The sequence below is a fragment of the Eleutherodactylus coqui genome, chromosome 4, assembly GCF_035609145.1.
Source record: "Eleutherodactylus coqui strain aEleCoq1 chromosome 4, aEleCoq1.hap1, whole genome shotgun sequence".
In the NCBI taxonomy this organism is placed as follows: Eukaryota; Metazoa; Chordata; class Amphibia; order Anura; family Eleutherodactylidae; genus Eleutherodactylus; species Eleutherodactylus coqui.
In genome coordinates, this window is record NC_089840.1 from 186,708,692 (window position 1) to 186,725,735 (window position 17,044).

The following is a 17,044-nucleotide window of genomic DNA, read 5'->3' on the forward strand; positions in this document are numbered from 1 at the left end:
CAGAATCTTGTTGCAAAAAAAAATTAAAAATAGCTGATCTGCAATACCTAGATCACTTATGCCTTCCCCTCCCCCCTTTGAACCAGGATACTCAATTAAAAGAAGAGCAGCCGGGTTCAAAGTAGTACAACATTGGAAAAAGATGCTATGACGCATGAAGAGGGCTGAATCTGACAGGCCAGAGATTTAGTGCTTGGGTTGCACTTGTGTGTGTATATTCTGGATCTCATGAGGGGTGAGAACCACTAGGGGGTAGTCCAGAACCATAACCTTGTTCCCTTCGCAGAAGTCATGGACCATGCAGTAGGTGTCCACATGGACACCTCTTTGTGTTTTTTCTTGACTGGAAAAGAAAGGTGTTTGCTGGATGACATATCTTGCGCTAAAACCCATTGAAACCAAGTCTCCCACTTGTCCCCTAACAACATTTCTTGTGGGAAACTAAATGGATACTGTTCGACCCAGGGGTGTGTACCCTGATTTCAAACACATCATTATAGGGGGTACATTCAATTTTCCTATGTCTGTCTTGGAGGTGGCCAACAATTTGTCAGGACCAGCGGAAAACTGAGTTTCTGCAGTGGCTGTCAGGGCAAACACATGAGCTGGATCCACCAAGAGAGCAGTTAGTTTACAAAATTCTTCTGAACTGGCACCTGAGGTCTCAACCTGTACCATCTCACCATCCGGTGAGAATTTGATGGATGCAGATAAGGCTTGTAAGATGCCAGTGCCAATAACAGAGACATAAGTTACATCAGGGCAGAATAATCTACAAACATCTATCCATATTTGAAATGTGATATCCTTTAAGCAAATTCATTATTAATCTGTTCCTGGCTGCAATGTCTCATCAAATTTGAGAAGAAAAAAACTTTTCCTGGCTGCCCAAGATTCTCACCCCTTCTTTGTGGACAAGAGGGATGACCCATTACGTACTTTTACATCATCTAGCTCTTCCCCTTCGATTGTGGCCGTTTGCGTGTTTCTTCATACTTTCATTTAAACTTTACAATCTGCACATCCACATCACAAACAAGTAAAGTCTTATGCAAAGGGGGCAGGAAATTTTTTTATCCCCAGTCAATTTACATTAATCACAGTCTGAACACTGGTCATTAACTCTCATCCATCCATGCAGTCAAGTCTGCCCCATCACCCCATCAAGTCTGCCCCATCAAAAAAAATATGGCAATATATACATATACCCTTGCAGTACAATACTCAGTTGTGCATTCTACACCGTCTATTTTAGGCTGTATCCATGCTCCTTTAGGTATCATATCTTTGAATATATTTCTCCGTAATCTTTTATTATTGGTCATGAGGTCCGACTGCGCTTCGTCTCTCTCATGTAGCATATACATATATTGCAGATTACATTGTGTGTATTTTGTAAAATCACTTACATTTGCAAATAAATTATATTGTAATGCAAAGCTCAAATTAAAAAGAGTTAATACATTTTTATCATAACCGAGCATAAGGTGTTGGTGAAGGAACAAGCAAGGCATCCATTGTGCCTGAACATTTACCAGCTTAGAAACATCCTGTCCTACCCCAGCCATTTATTCTTCATCACCTCTAAATCTATAGAGTTCAAAACCCCTACACGTGTACCATTTCCCCCTAATAGGGTATTATACCATTCTCGTTTTACTTTGGTGCAGGGTTTCATTGCCGGAAAACAAATATTAAAATGCAGAATGGTTTTCTGTCTCTTTGTGGACACATTCATACAGGTATGTGGTATTCTTACCATATTATCATTGCGTACTTTCGGTCTCATATCTAACACTGTTAGATAGTGTCCCCAGACTGTACGATTTGTTATGCTGGTAGCATTTATACATAGTACTGTATATTTATCTGTCAAGTCTATGGTGAAATTAATGGCACCTGTTATGTTTCTTTTACATTCTAGTGACTTCATTACTGTATAATAATCATATTCATGATCTAATTCAGCCATACATCCTTGATCTAGGGAAAAACATTCTATTTTTACCAGACTGTGTACATGTAAACTCATGTTTCTCCCTTCTGCAGTTTGATAGTAGGATCATCCTGTAAACCCTACTATGGGGCTATATAGTGCTCTAATCCCCTTTATAGTACAATTTGCAAGTGCACATTGGGAGTTAGCTGCACACGTAAAGTTATCCTGTGTACGTATTTTTGTGTGAGACTTCCATCCCCAACTACAAGTCATCTGCCCATCTTCCTCTGCCCTCTTTACTATTCTTAACAGTCTTCCAGGGGTTACCGCATAGACTCTTATGTACAGTATCAGTATACCTGATAACACACAAGCTAACCACTTCATTTTTTCTCTGAGTTTTGCACTTTCTTACAATCAGAGACGTGTACCCAGTTAGTTTTGCCTTCCAATTTGACAGAAGTGCTTGCTGTCAATAGCACCTGATATGGACCATCAAACCTGGGCTCCAAAGCCCTCCTTATGTGTCTCTTTGTCACTACCCAATCTCTGGGCTTCAGATCATGCATTCCTTTAAGAGAATTTGGATCTGGAATGGAAGAAAACACTTGGTTGTGTATTGCTTTTAGGTGTGCATTTAATGATATAACATAGTCAGTTAGAGTACCATACTGGGCCCGCAGCAGCTGTGGAAAGTACAGACTCAACCTGGGTGCACACCCAAACAAGATTTTACATGGTGATAACCCAGTCTTTCTGTTAGGCACATATCTGACTGAGAAAAGGGCCAATAGGAGGCACTCAGTCCATGGTTTGCCTGTTTATTTAATTGCTTTCTGTATTTTTAGCTTTAGGGTACCATTCATCCTTTCTACCTTCCCACTACTTTGTGGATGATAAGGGTGTGAAATGCCTGGGAGACACCCAGGGCAGACATGATATGTTGCATTATTTCACCTGTGAAATGTGTACCCCTGTCTGACTCGATTACCTCTGGTACCCCATACCTGCAGATTACCTAATTCATGAGCTTCTTTGCAGTTACCTGTGCGGTTGCCTTGGTAACAGGGTAGGTCTCAACCCAACCTGAAAATATATCAACAACAACAAGCACATATTCATACTTCCCAACATGTGGTTGCTGAATGTAGTCAATTTGCAATCTCTGAAATGGGTAGAGTGGTCTAGGCAAGTGTTTTTGCGGGACCTTTACCTTCTGTCCTGGATTGCTTATGGCACAGATCATGCAAGATTGGAAAAATGATGTAGCAACTACAGAGAACCCAGGGGCCACCCATACTCTCTCAAGCGTCAGTAGCATAGCTGCCTTCGATAGGTCAGTCTTTCCATGGATCAGCTGGGCCATTATGGGGTACAGGGATTGTGGTAGGCAAGTTCTGCTGACTGGTCACCATACGCCATCCTGCTCTGCTGCTCCCATATTAGTCCATTTATCCTTTTCTTCTTTGCTGGCTTGTGAGTGTAATGTCTTTAGTACATCAATGTCCAAAGGTTTATCAATGTCCAAATTATAGTCTCTGACTTGTGCGGTCAGTATCTTCTTTTTTTCTTTCTTCCATGGCTTGAGGGCCGCTGCCTTTGCTGTAAAGTCTGCTAGGGCGTTGCCTTTTGCTTCTGCAGTGTCTGCTATGCTATGAGCTTTCACCTTTAGGATTGCTACTTTGTCTGGTAGGAGTAGGGCTTTCATGAGGTTCGGTACTGCTACACCATTCTTAATGGGTTGTCCTACAGAAGTAAAAAATTGTCTGGCCTTCCATATTGGGCCGTAACCATGAGCTATGCCAAATGCATACTTGGAATCAGTGTAAACATTTGCCGCCTTACCTTCTGCCACTCTACATGCCTCAGTGAGGGTCTTCAGTTCCGCTTCTTGTGCTGAGATATACGGAGGCAGAGCTTCTGCTTTTCGGACTTCATGTTGTGTGACTACTGCATACCCGGTATGGAATCAGCCATCCTCACCTTGGTACTGTGAACCATCTACAAAAAGCTCAAAATGTGCATTGTCAATAGGTGTTTCAGTAACTGATTCAAAACCTGCTGCATCAATTCTAGACAATCATGTTGGTGTTCTGCATCAAATAAATCAGAATCATGCTGTAAAGAATTTAAAAATAACTGATCTGAAGTAACCAGATCCCCCACTCCCCCATTTGAATCGGGATACTCAATTGAAAGAAGAGTAACCGGGTTCAAGGTAGTTCACCGTTGGAAAGAGATGTTAGGGGGCATGAGCAAGGCACATTGCAACCTTATTTGACGAGCTAGAGACAGATGTTTAGGTTGTACTTGAGTGAGTATACTCTGGATGTCATGAGGGGTGAAAACCACTAGGGGGTAGTCCAGGACCAACTCAGAAGACTTGTCAACCATTGCTTGTACTGCTGCCACCGCACGGACACAGGAGGGAACTCCTCGGGCCATCGAATCCAATCTTATGGAGTAATACCCCAGTGGCCGTGGATGTCCTCCATGTTTTTGCGTCAAGACTGCCATTGCATGACCGGAAAGTTCAGTGCAGAAAAGAGTGAAAGGTTAATTGTAATTAGGAATTCCCAGTGCTGGAGAACTGAGAATAAAGAGTTTTAGTGTATGAAAGTTGTCAGTTGCTTCAGGAGTGAGAGAGAAAGGAACACTTGGAAGACAGTCATAGAGTGCTTTCATCAGGGATGAGGCAGAACGGATCCAAGGACGGCAGTATGAGACAAGTCCCACAAAAGGTGCAGAGTTTGGTAGCAGAAGAAGGTACAGAAATGGCTTGAACTGCAGCTTTGCGTTCTTCGGTGAGATGTTTGGTTCCTTGAGCTAGGTAATGGCCTAGAAACGCAACCTTTTGTTTACAAAGCGGTAATTTTTCCTTTGAAGTCTTGCAGCCATTTTCTGCTAAAAATTTTTGAAAAAAAATGAATGCAGATTGACATGTTTTCAGAACAAAGCAGAAGGTCATCAACATATTGCAACAGCACAGTCCCTTCAGGCGGAGTCCAGGCCTGCAAGATAGACTGGAACGCCTAGGTGTACATGTTTGGAGAATTCTACGCACCTTGTGGCAGGACAGTCCAAGCATCATTTTGTTGTCTGTAAAAGGACCAGAGATTCAGACTGTCTCCACTCTGGCTTATTGTCTATGAACTTAGACTTCAGGGGTTCCCATAAACCTTCTGCAAAGGCCATACTAAGTACAGTTTCGCCCATTTCTTCTATGCCCCTATAACCTAGATCTGACCAATGTTGTTGAAGGCAGGCATAGAATTGTTTTACACTCTCATTCTTCTCTTGTATGATATCTGAAAGAGACAAGAAGGATTCTCTCAATTTTTCTTCAGCCCAACGTTCTAGACCAATTATCAATATCTTACCACTTCTTAATTCTCTATGTTTAATTTTATCCCAATCTGTGCCACAATAGTCTTTCACATAATTTAAGATGATATTTCCCACTGCCTCCCCTGTTTTCAACATAATAAGAGGATCCAGATCAGCTGATGTTGCAGAGTATGTGCCTTGTATTTGTGCTATCTGTCTAAAGAAAGGCAAAGGTCTGGTCATGGGGTTTGGGAATTGCTGTATGAGCAACATATGCTCTTGTGACGTCCATGGTCTATATTGGACTTTCTGTGATGTTGCATCATATTGGCTCCTTCCCCCTGTATTACATCTGCTCCTATACCACCCTCTGCTCCCTGCGTTTCCTCCTTGTCCTACTTCTCATGCTTCCACTCACTAGCCTTGGATCTAGTTAGCATAGGCATAACCGGTCTGTGCCGAGGAGCTCCGCAAGCAGTGCAGCTCTCTCTCCACTCCGGGTTTTGTTGTCCACAATGCCAACAGGTCCATCCCTCCTGTCCAATGTTTGACCTTTGAGTGGATGGCTTGGCATAGGGGGAGGAGGAGATGGTTGGAAGTGAGATGAAGGGGGGGATGAAGGTGGAAAAGGGAACTGACCCAGCATCCTGCATCTTCTATATCTCTACTTGCCTTTTTCCAATTATTCAACATTTTCTGTAGTCCACTATCTTTAACCCATCCAGCATGACTTTCTGAAAATCTATCCCAATGCTAGGGGTCTAGTGCCCCTGTTTCCCAATATCCCGCCTGCTTTAACAATTTGTTACAACCTTTACTTACTGCATCCCTGCCTTCTCTTTGTTTCACTATTTCCCTTGCAGTCTTCCATATCTTATCCTCTTTGCCAGCAATATTCCCCATGGATGGGGGTTTATGTATACCAAGAGGCTTATTATTTTTATTCGTTCACATGTAGAGATGAGCGAACATACTCGTCCGAGCTTGATACTCGTTCGAGTATTAGCGTGTTCGAGATGCTCGTTACTAAAGGCGAGCACCACGCGATGTTCGAGTTCCTTTCACTTTCATCTCTGAGACGGTAGCGCGCTTTTCTGGGCAATAGAAAGACAGGGAAGGCATTACAACTTCCCCCTGCAACGTTCAAGCCCTATACCACCCACCTGCAGTGAGTGGCTGGCGAGATCAGGTGTCAGCCGAGTATATAAATATGCCCCTCCCACGGCTTGCCACAGATGCATTCTGACAGAGATCAGGGAAAGTGCTGCTGATGCCGGAGCTGCTATAGGGAGAGCGTTAGGAGTGATTTTAGGCTTCAAGAACCCCAACAGTCCTTCTTAGGGCCACATCTGACCGTGTGCAGTACTGTTGAGGCTGCTTTTTGTATACCGGCCGTGCAGAGCATTGCGTCCAGAGCATTGCGTCCTGCAGTAATTTTACATAGTCCACGGCCAGTAGTGGTGTTGAGGCAGGGACAGTGAAAGACATATTTAGTCTATATACGCAGTGGGCTTTTCCAAAACAATTTGGGAAAAAAAATCTATTTGGGCTGCCTGTGACCGTCCTGACTGTACTGCATCTCTGCTGGGGGTAGTTGTCCTAATTCATACGCAGCCAGCTAAGTGTTACAGCAGGCTTGCGCAAAATTCTTTCCTGCCTCTGCGTTGCCTCTTACATCACCGCTGTCATCCTGTCCAGAGTGAAACAGTCTGCAGTAATTTTACATAGTCCACGGCCAGTAGTGGTGGTGAGGCAGGGACAGTGAAAGACATATCCAGTCTATATACGCAGTGGGCTTTTCCAAAACAATTTGGGAAAAAAAATCTGTTTGGGCTGCCTGTGACCGTCCTGACTGTACTGCGTCTCTGCTGGGGGTAGTTGTCCTAATTCATACGCAGCCAGCTAAGTGTTACAGCAGGCTTGCGCAAAATTCTTTCCTGCCTCTGCTGTGCGTTCCGTAAGCCAAGTCAGCCTCCAACCACAGGCCAATAAGCGGCACATTTAATTACAGCGTTCTGTTTCTGCACTACTGGTAATACAGCATGCTGAGGGGTAGGGGTAGGCCTAGAGGACGTGGACGCGGGCGAGGACGCGGAGGCCCAAGTCAGGGTGTGGGCACAGGCCGAGCTCCTGATCCAGGTGTATCGCAGCTGACTGCTGCGGGATTAGGAGAGAGGCACGTTTCTGGCGTCCCCACATTCATCTCACAATTAATGGGTCCACGCGGTAGACCTTTATTAGAAAATGAGCAGTGTGAGCAGGTCCTGTCGTGGATGGCAGAAAGTGCATCCAGCAATCTATCGACCACCCAGAATTCTGCGCCGTCCACTGCTGCAACTCTGAATCCTCTGGCTGCTGCTCCTCCTTCCTCCCAGCCTCCTCACTCCATTACAATGATACATTCTGAGGAGCAGGCAGACTCCCAGGAACTGTTCCCGGGCCCCTGCCCAGAATGGCCAGCAATGATTCCTCTCCCACCGGAGGAGTTTGTCGTGACCGATGCCCAACCTTTGGAAAGTTCCCGGGGTCTGGGGGATGAGGCTGGGGACTTCCGGCAACTGTCTCAAGAGCTTTCAGTGGGTGAGGAGGACGATGACGATGAGACACAGTTGTCTATCACTCAGGTAGTAGTAATTGGAGTAGGTCCGAGGGAGGAGCGCACAGAGGATTCGGAGGAAGAGCAGCAGGACAATGAGGTGACTGACCCCACCTGGTTTGCTACGCCTAATGAGGACAGGTCTTCAGAGGGGGAGGCAAGTGCAGCAGCAGGGCAGGTTGGAAGAGGCAGTGCGGTGGCCAAGGGTAGAGGCAGGGCCAGACCGAATAATCCACCAACTGTTTCCCAAAGCGCCCCCTAGCGCCATGCCACCCTGCAGAGGCCGAGGTGCTCAAAGGTCTGGCAGTTTTTCACTGAGAGTGCAGACGACCGACGAACAGTGGTGTGCAACCTTTGTCGCGCCAAGATCAGCCGGGGAGCCACCACCACCAGCCTCACCACCACCAGCATGCGCAGACATATGATGGCCAAGCACCCCACAAGGTGGGACGAAGGCCGTTCACCGCCTCCGGTTTGCACCGCTGCCTCTCCCACTGTGCCCCAACCTTCCACTGAGATCCAACCCCCCTCTCAGGACACAGGCACTACCGTCTCCTGCCCTGCACCCACACCCTCACCTCCGCTGTCCTCGGCCCCATTCACCAATGTCTCTCAGCGCACCGTCCAGCCGTCGCTAGCACAAGTGTTGGAGCGCAAGCGCAAGTACGCCGCCACGCACCCGCACGCTCAAGCGTTAAACATGCACATAGCCAAATTTATCAGCCTTGAGATGCTGCCGTATAGGGTTGTGGAAACGGAGGCTTTCAAAGGTATGATGGCGGCTGTGGCCCCGCGCTACTCAGTTCCCGGTCGCCACTACTTTTCCCGATGTGCCGTCCCAGCCCTGCACGACCACGTCTCCCGCAACATTGTACGCGCCCTCACCAATGCGGTTACTGCCAAGGTCCACTTAACAACGGACACGTGGACAAGCACAGGCGGGCAAGGCCACTATATCTCCCTGACGGCACATTGGGTGAATTTAGTGGAGGCTGGGACAGAGTCAGAGCCCCCCCAGAATTGCGGGCCCCAGCTCGGTGGTGGTATCTGCGGGGGTGTATGCTTCCTCCACTAAACCAGCCTCCTCCTCCTCCTACGCAACCTGTGTCTCGCAATCAAGATGTGTCAGCAGCAGCACGTCGCCAGCAGTCGGTGTCGCGCGGCACGGCAGCACAGCGGTGGGCAAGCGTCAGCAGGCCGTGCTGAAACTACTCAGCTTAGGAGAGAAGAGGCACACGGCCCACGAACTGCTGCAGGGTCTGACCGGGCATGACCGACCGCTGGCTTGCGCCGCTGAGCCTCCAACGGGGCATGGTCGTGTGTGACAACGGCCGTAACCTGGTGGCGGCTCGGCAGCTCGGCAGCCTCACGCACGTGCCATGCCTGGCCCACGTCTTTAATTTGGTGGTTCAGCGCTTTCTGAAAAGCTACCCACGCTTGTCAGACCTGCTCGGAAAGGTGCGCCGACTCTGCGCACAATTCCGCAAGTCCCACACGGATGCTGCCACCCTGCGCACCCTGCAACATCGGTTTCATCTGCCAGTGCACCAACTGCTGTGCGACGTGCCCACACGGTGGAACTCTACGCTCCACATGTTGGCCAGGCTCTATGAGCAGCGTAGAGCTATAGTGGAATACCAACTCCAACATGGGCGGCGCAGTGGGAGTCAGCCTCCTCAATTCTTTACAGAAGAGTGGGCCTGGTTGGCAGACATCTGCCAGGTCCTTGGAAACTTTGAGGAGTCTACCCAGATGGTGAGCGGCGATGCTGCAATCATTAGCGTCACTATTCCTCTGCTATGCCTCTTGAGAAGTTCCCTGCAAAGCATAAAGGCAGACGCTTTGCGCTCGGAAACAGAGGCGGGGGAAGACAGTATGTCACTGGATAGTCAGAGCACCCTTCTGTCTATATCTCAGCGCGTTGAGGAGGAGGAGGGGGAGGAGGATGAGGAGGAGGGGGAAGAGAAAGCTTGGCCCACTGCTGAGGGTACCCATGCTGCTTGCCTGTCATCCTTTCAGCGTGTATGGCCTGAGGAGGAGGAGGAGGAGGAGGATCCTGAAAGTGATCTTCCTAGTGAGGACAGCCATGTGTTGCGTACAGGTACCCTGGCACACATGGCTGACTTCACGTTAGGATGCCTTTCTCGTGACCCTCGCGTTACACGCATTCTGGCCATTACTTATTACTGGGTGTACACACCGCTCGACCCACGGTATAAGGAGAACCTTTCCACTTTCATGCCCGAAGAGGAAAGGGGTTCGAGAGTGATGCTATACCACAGGACCCTGGCGGACAAACTGATGGTAAAATTCCCATCCGACAGCGCTAGTGGCCGAAGGCGCAGTTCCGAGGGCCAGGTAGCAGGGGAGGCGTGGAGATCAGGCAGCATGTACAGCACAGGCAGGGGAACACTCTCTAAGGCCTTTGACAGCTTTCTGGCTTCCCAGCAAGACTGTGTCACCGCTCCCCAGTCAAGGCTGAGTCGGCGGGAGCACTGTAAAAGGATGGTGAGCGAGTACGTAGCCGATCGCACGACCATCCTCGGTGACGCCTCTGCCCCTACAACTACTGGGTGTCGAAGCTGGACACGTGGCCTGAACTCGCGCTGTATGCCCTGGAGGTGCTTGCTTGTCCTGCGGCTAGCATCCTGTAAGAGAGGGTGTTTAGTGCGGCTGGGGGAATCATCACAGATAAGCGTACCCGCCTGTCAACCGACAGTGCTGACAGGCTTACACTCATCAGGATGAACAAAGCCTGGATTTCCCCAGACTTCTCTTCTCCACCAGCGGACAGCAGTGATACCTAAACAATACGTAGGCTGCACCCGCGGATGGAAGCATTGTTCTCTATCACCATCAAAAACGTGGACCTTTTAGCTTCATCAATCTGTGTATAATATTCATCCTCCTCCTCCTGCTCCTCCTCCTCCTGAAACCTGACGTAATCACGCCGAATGGGCAATTTTTCTTAGGCCCACAAGGCTCAGTCATATAATTTTTGTAAACAATTTTTATACGTTTCAATGCTCATTAAAGTGTTGAAACTTGCACCTGAACCAATTTTTATTTTAACTAGGCTGCCTCCAGGCCTAGTTACCAATTAAGCCACATTAACCAAAGCGATTAATAGGTTTCACCTGCCCTGTTGGTTGGGCATGGGCAATTATTCTGACGTACATTAGTACTGTTGGTACACCAATTTTTTGGGGCCCTCGCCTACAGTGTAATCCAATTAATTTTTTGCTCACCTGCATTAAAGCTGACATTACATCAGCTGTGCTGGGCACTGCAATGGGATATATTTATGTACCGCCGGTGGGTTCCAGGGAGCCACCCATGCTGTGGGTCCACAGGGAGTTGTAACTGCATGTGTCTACTTCTAAAGAACCCCAGTCTGACTGGGGCATGCAGTGTGGGCCGAAGCCCACCTGCATTAAACATGACATTACCTCAGCTGTGATGGGCAATGCAATGGGATATATTTATGTACCGCCAGTGGCTTCCTGGCACCCACCCATGCTGTGGGTCCACAGGGAGTTGTAACTGCATGTGTCCACTTCTAAAGAACCCCAGTCTGACTGGGGCATGCAGTGTGGGCCGAAGCCCACCTGCATTAAACATGACATTACCTCAGCTGTGCTGGGCACTGCAATGGGATATATTTATGTACCGTCGGTGGGTTCCAGGGAGCTACCCATGCTGTCGGTCCACACGGAGTTGTAACTGCATGTGTCCACTTCTAAAGAACCCCAGTCTGACTGGGGCATGCAGTGTGGGCCGAAGCCCACCTGCATTAAACATGACATTACCTCAGCTGTGATGGGCACTGCAATGGGATATATTTATGTACCGCCGGTGGGTTCCAGGGAGCCACCCATGCTGTGGGTCCACAGGGACTTCACAATAGGGAGTTGTACCTGCCTGTTTCTATGAATTAAAAACCCTGCTCAGGTTGGGGCATGCAGTGTGGGCCGAAGCCCACCTGCATTTAATCTGATGTTAGCTCTGCTGTCCAGGGCACTGCAATGGGATACATTTATGTACAGCCGGTGGGTTCCAGGGAGCCACCCATGCTGTGGGTGCACACGGAATTCCCATTGCGGAGTTGTACCTGCCTGTGACTATTTATAAAAAAACGCGGTCTGACTGGGGCATGCAGACACCTTGACAGAATGAATAGTGTGTGGCACATAGGTTCCCCATTGCTATGCCCACGTGTGCAGCTCCTGATGGCGGTGGCACAGGATTATATTTCTCATTGCTTCTGTACAGCATTGTGGGCTATCGCCTCGCCCCTTTTAAAGAGAGTCGCTGCCTAGCCGTGCCAACCCTCTCCAGTGTGTGCCTGCGGTTCCTCCTCATGGCAGACGCACTTATAAATAGACATGAGGGTGGTGTGGCATGAGGGCAGCTGAAGGCTGCGCAGGGACACTTTGGTGTGCGCTGTGGACACTGGGTCGTGCGGGGGGGGGGGGGTTGGGCAGCATGTAACCCAGGAGAAGTGGCAGCGGAGTGTCATGCAGGCAGTGATAGTGCTTTGTTGGAGGTAGTGTGGTGCTTAGCTAAGGTATGCATTGCTAATGAGGGCTTTTCAGAAGTAAAAATTGTTGGGAGGGGGGGCACTCTTGCCGCTATTGTGGCTTAATAGTGGGACCTGGGAACTTGAGATGCAGCCCAACATGTAGCCCCTTGCCTGCCCTATCCGTTGCTGTGTCGTTCCCATCACTTTCTTGAATTGCCCAGATTTTCACAAATGGAAACCTTAGCGAGCATCGGCGATATACAAAAATGCTCGGGTCGCCCATTGACTTCAATGGGGTTCGTTACTCGAAACGAACCCTCGAGCATCGCGAAAATTTCATCCCGAGTAACGAGCACCCGAGCATTTTGGTGCTCGCTCATCTCTATTCACATGCATAAAACAATCTCCTGGCCATTGAAATATACAAACGGAAACACAGAGGGCCCTGTCCAGAATCGTGGCCTTGTTAGGGACTCCTTTCAGCGTCACTGATCAGGTTCCTGTTAACACGGGACACAGAGATTTATATTTGCACCCCGGAGGTCAGGTTCCGTCAATCAGGTCAGCTCATCTCAATCACTCACTCATGCATAAACAGGCACACATAAAGACAAAAACATTTGCATGTCAGTTCCTTCTTTTAAGTGTCAGTACTTCCTCACCCTGTCTGTAAGTGCCAGTACTTCCCCACCCTGCTTATTTTCCCCCATTTCTACTACTTCTATTATACCTATAAGAGGCTCCCATCAGGGATTTTATCCCCTGAATACTTTAGGCTTCCCTGGTACAACTTATACCATGCCTTTCAGAGATCGGCAAGAGGGTTTCATATTCTGTAAACTGACCATGCAAAGTAACAAATAAAGACAATAACAGTTAAAGAACACCCGCACAGCATATTCAGCCCACCATATGGATTCTTAAAAAGTTTGAAGATTTATAAGAGGCATGCACTTCTTACCCCTCGGACAGGAAAGGAGCAGCCAAGAAGCATGGATAGATTGTGGCAAGATAAAATCTTACCTTACTGTGCAGTTTTTGTCAATCCGTGGTTCCGAGTGGCTCCTTATCCTACCTGGGTCCGGGGGGGGGGGGGGGGGGGCAAGGTGCAGGTGGTCCTCTTGTTCTTTCAAGTCCCACCTTCAGCGCCAATTGTTAGGGAAAATCAATGTTCCGTCAATATGCTGTGAGGCTCCAAATCAGAGGTGGTTATGGCGGCCACCGTGAGAAAGCAGTGACACAGACTGGTCTATGTGCAAAGCAATCTACCTTTATTACATATGTCACAACTTATATAGTAACATGAGACAGGGCAGGCTTTATGCCTGATAAACTTGTTTTCACATAAACATATATTGTTGCTTGGAGATGTTATCTTAGATTGTACAACTTTTCACATTCCAATATTACATTCCATTGGCAATTCCAGTTAAACAAGATATGCGATTAGTAAATTTTGCTGAGTTGTACTGTGTTGTACAATATGCCCAGAAGCTCCTGTTTATCTGTGTCAAGAAGTGGTAGACAATATCATATTTAGGCCTGAGACCTTCACATATACAAAATAAAATCATATTCAGGCCTGAAACCTTCACAAGTCTATACATCATTATACTATAATCTACAGTCCAGAAATGTGGTTCTTAGTACATACAGCAGCCAACCCTAGCCATATCTTTAACCCTTTCCAATCCATTTATTTTTTCTCACTCATTCTCCCCAGCTCCAAATAAATTGGAGCTGGGAGAATGGGTGAGAAAAAATACATTTTCCCTGCACCCTCCTGATCTGACAGAGTTCAGGAGGGTGCAGGGAGGGACCTGCTTACCTGACCGGCGTCTTGTGCATTCTCCTTCTGCCTCCCGGCTCGGCGATCATGTGACCGCTGGGGTCAGGTGACACCTGGCGGTCACATGATCGCCGGGTCGGGAGACAGAAGGAGAATGCACAAGACGCCGGTCAGGTAAGCAGGTCCTTGCACGGTGCAGGCTCCCGGCTCGGCGTTCATGTGACCGCCGGGGGTCAGGTAACACCGGCGGTCACATGATCGCCGGCCGGAATCTATGCATTGCATAGCGCTAATTGAGCGCTATGTAATGTGTAAAGCAGTGGGCAGAAAGGGTTAAAAACCCTTTCTGCCTTCTCCTCGGGGGTCCTCGATGACGACCAGTAAAGGAGTGCATCTGCACCCGATGTGCCTGACGATCGGGTGCAGATCCACTCCTGCACTGCAGTGTCGGGCCTGCCCCGACATCGGAGCTGTGGAGGAAAATGATGATGTCGGGGCAGGCCCGACATTGGACTGGAAAGGGTTAAGGCAATTCCCATTCAGGAATTGACCCAGGACAAACAAACATGTACTCTTCCAACAGATTATGGTGCACAGTGTGATGACTTTAATAGTCAGTTTTTAATAGGCTACAATAAATGGATGTTAGAGCAATTCAGCATTCTGGAAGTAGTACAAAAGTAGTTTTGCTTTTTACTAATAGTAGTGAAACTATAAAGTGAAGTCAATTGATGCATATAAGAAAGCTGGTTTAGTTTTCTCAACTCTGTATGGCTTCATTCAAATTAACATAATTTTCACGCTGCTAGCACTACAAAAAGATTGTGGCTGTAGGAGCTGTAAAGACTGCATGAACAGGCTGCTTCCAGCTACTTGAAGTAGCCCATTCACACAATCCTAGGTGTGAGCTGCATGCTTTTAAAGCTCCCATAGGAGCCTATGAAAAGCACGCAGCAAAAGATTAGACATGTCCTATCTTTTGTGCGCACCACAGAGCTACATGCGACCTGCACTAGCATGTCCTATCTTTGTTAGCTTTTGCACGCCTAATATTCTCTCCTGTGAACGCTTCTATAGGAACCTACTGGTTCCTAATAGAAGCGCATTCTGTGCGTTACTAGCAGTGCAAGATATTACATTCGTGAGAGCTTTGAAGACATATAAAAGTAGATATCTTCTGGTTCATTCACAGGACCACATCTCGAAAAACATTATGGAGAAGGGCATTAGGTGTGTTGCAAGCAGAGGTAAAGCTATTGGTAATATGTTGTCTCCTAGTGAATTTGTAACTCCAACTATATCATGCATGACATGTCTTTCATAAAACATTTGTTTTTGTATGTGGTACAACTCAATTAAATATCTGCAAATTTAGTCATAAAAGTTATGGCTTCCATAGAATTAATGAAAGCAAAGCTTCTGCCATATATAGTTTCATCAATTGTGATTCCCATCAGGTGATGCATTGTGTAGAATTCATTTTGTGTGAATTAATGTATGTGGGTTGTATAGTCAGAAAGTTGAAAACAAGAATTGCAGAGCACATCTCTGGTTTAGAAAAATTACAATCCTATTAGAGATGAGCGAGCATACTCGTCCGAGCTTGATACTTGTTCGAGCATTAGGGTGTTCGAGATGCTCGTTACTCGTAACGAGCACCACACGGTGTTCGGGTTACTTTCATTTTCTTCCCTGAGAAATTTGCACGCTTTTCTGGCCAATAGAAAGACAGGGAAGGCATTACAACTTCCCCCTGCAACGTTCAAGCCCTATACCACCCCCCTGCAGTGAGTGGCTGGTGAGATTAGGTGTCACCCGAGTATTAAAATCTGCCCCTCCCGTGGCTCACCACAGATGCATTCTGACATTAGTTCAGGGAAAGTGGTATCTTGATGGAGCTGCTATAGGGAGAGTGTTAGGAGTATTTTAGGTTTCAAGAACCCCAACGGTCCTTCTTAGGCCATATAAATCGCAGATCGCACCTATGTGCGATCTGCGATTTCTGTTCTCTTCTCTATATGCGCTCAATGGGGCCGGCGGCAGCAGCGCCGACCCCATTGAGAACATATAGAAGGCAAATCATTCTTCTCTGCCACAGCTGTAACAGCTGTGGCAGAGAAGAACGATGTTTGCCCATTGAATTCAATGGAGCCAGCAATACAGCAGGTTCCACTGAAAGCAATGGGCTGCCGGCGTGCGCGGGGATGAATTGTCGGGAAGGGCTTAAATATATAAGCCCTTCCCTGCAATTCATCCAGAAATGTGTTACAATAAAAATATATACCGGCGTATAAGGCGACGGGGCGTATAAGACGACCCCCCAACTGTCACCTTATACGCCGGCAATACAGTGGAGCAAAGAATAAAAATCATTACTCACTTCTTCTGGTGTTCTGCGCCGCTGCTGCAGGCTGTCGCTCCCTCCTGGTTCCCGGCAGAGCATTGCTTTCTCTACGAAGGGCTTTAAATCCCCGCCTCCAGAAACACACGTGCCTTCAGCCAATCACAGCCAATGACAATGATGTCATTGAATGGCTGTGATTGGCTGTGTTTCTGGAGGCGGGGATTTCAAGCCCTGCGTCCAGAAAGCAATGCTCTGCCGTGGACCAGGAGGGAGCGACAGCCTGCAGGAGCACCGCAGAACGTCAGAAGAAGTGAGTAATGATTTTTATTCTTTGCTCCACTGTATTGCCGGCGTATAAGGTGACAGTTGGGGGGTCGTCTTATACGCCCCGTCGCCTTATACGCCGGTATATATTTTTATTGTAACACATTTCTGGATGAACTGCAGGGAAGGGCTTATATATTTAAGACACACATATTCCATATGCAGAAGTCCGGCTATCGTAAAAAAACCTTGCTTTTATTTCA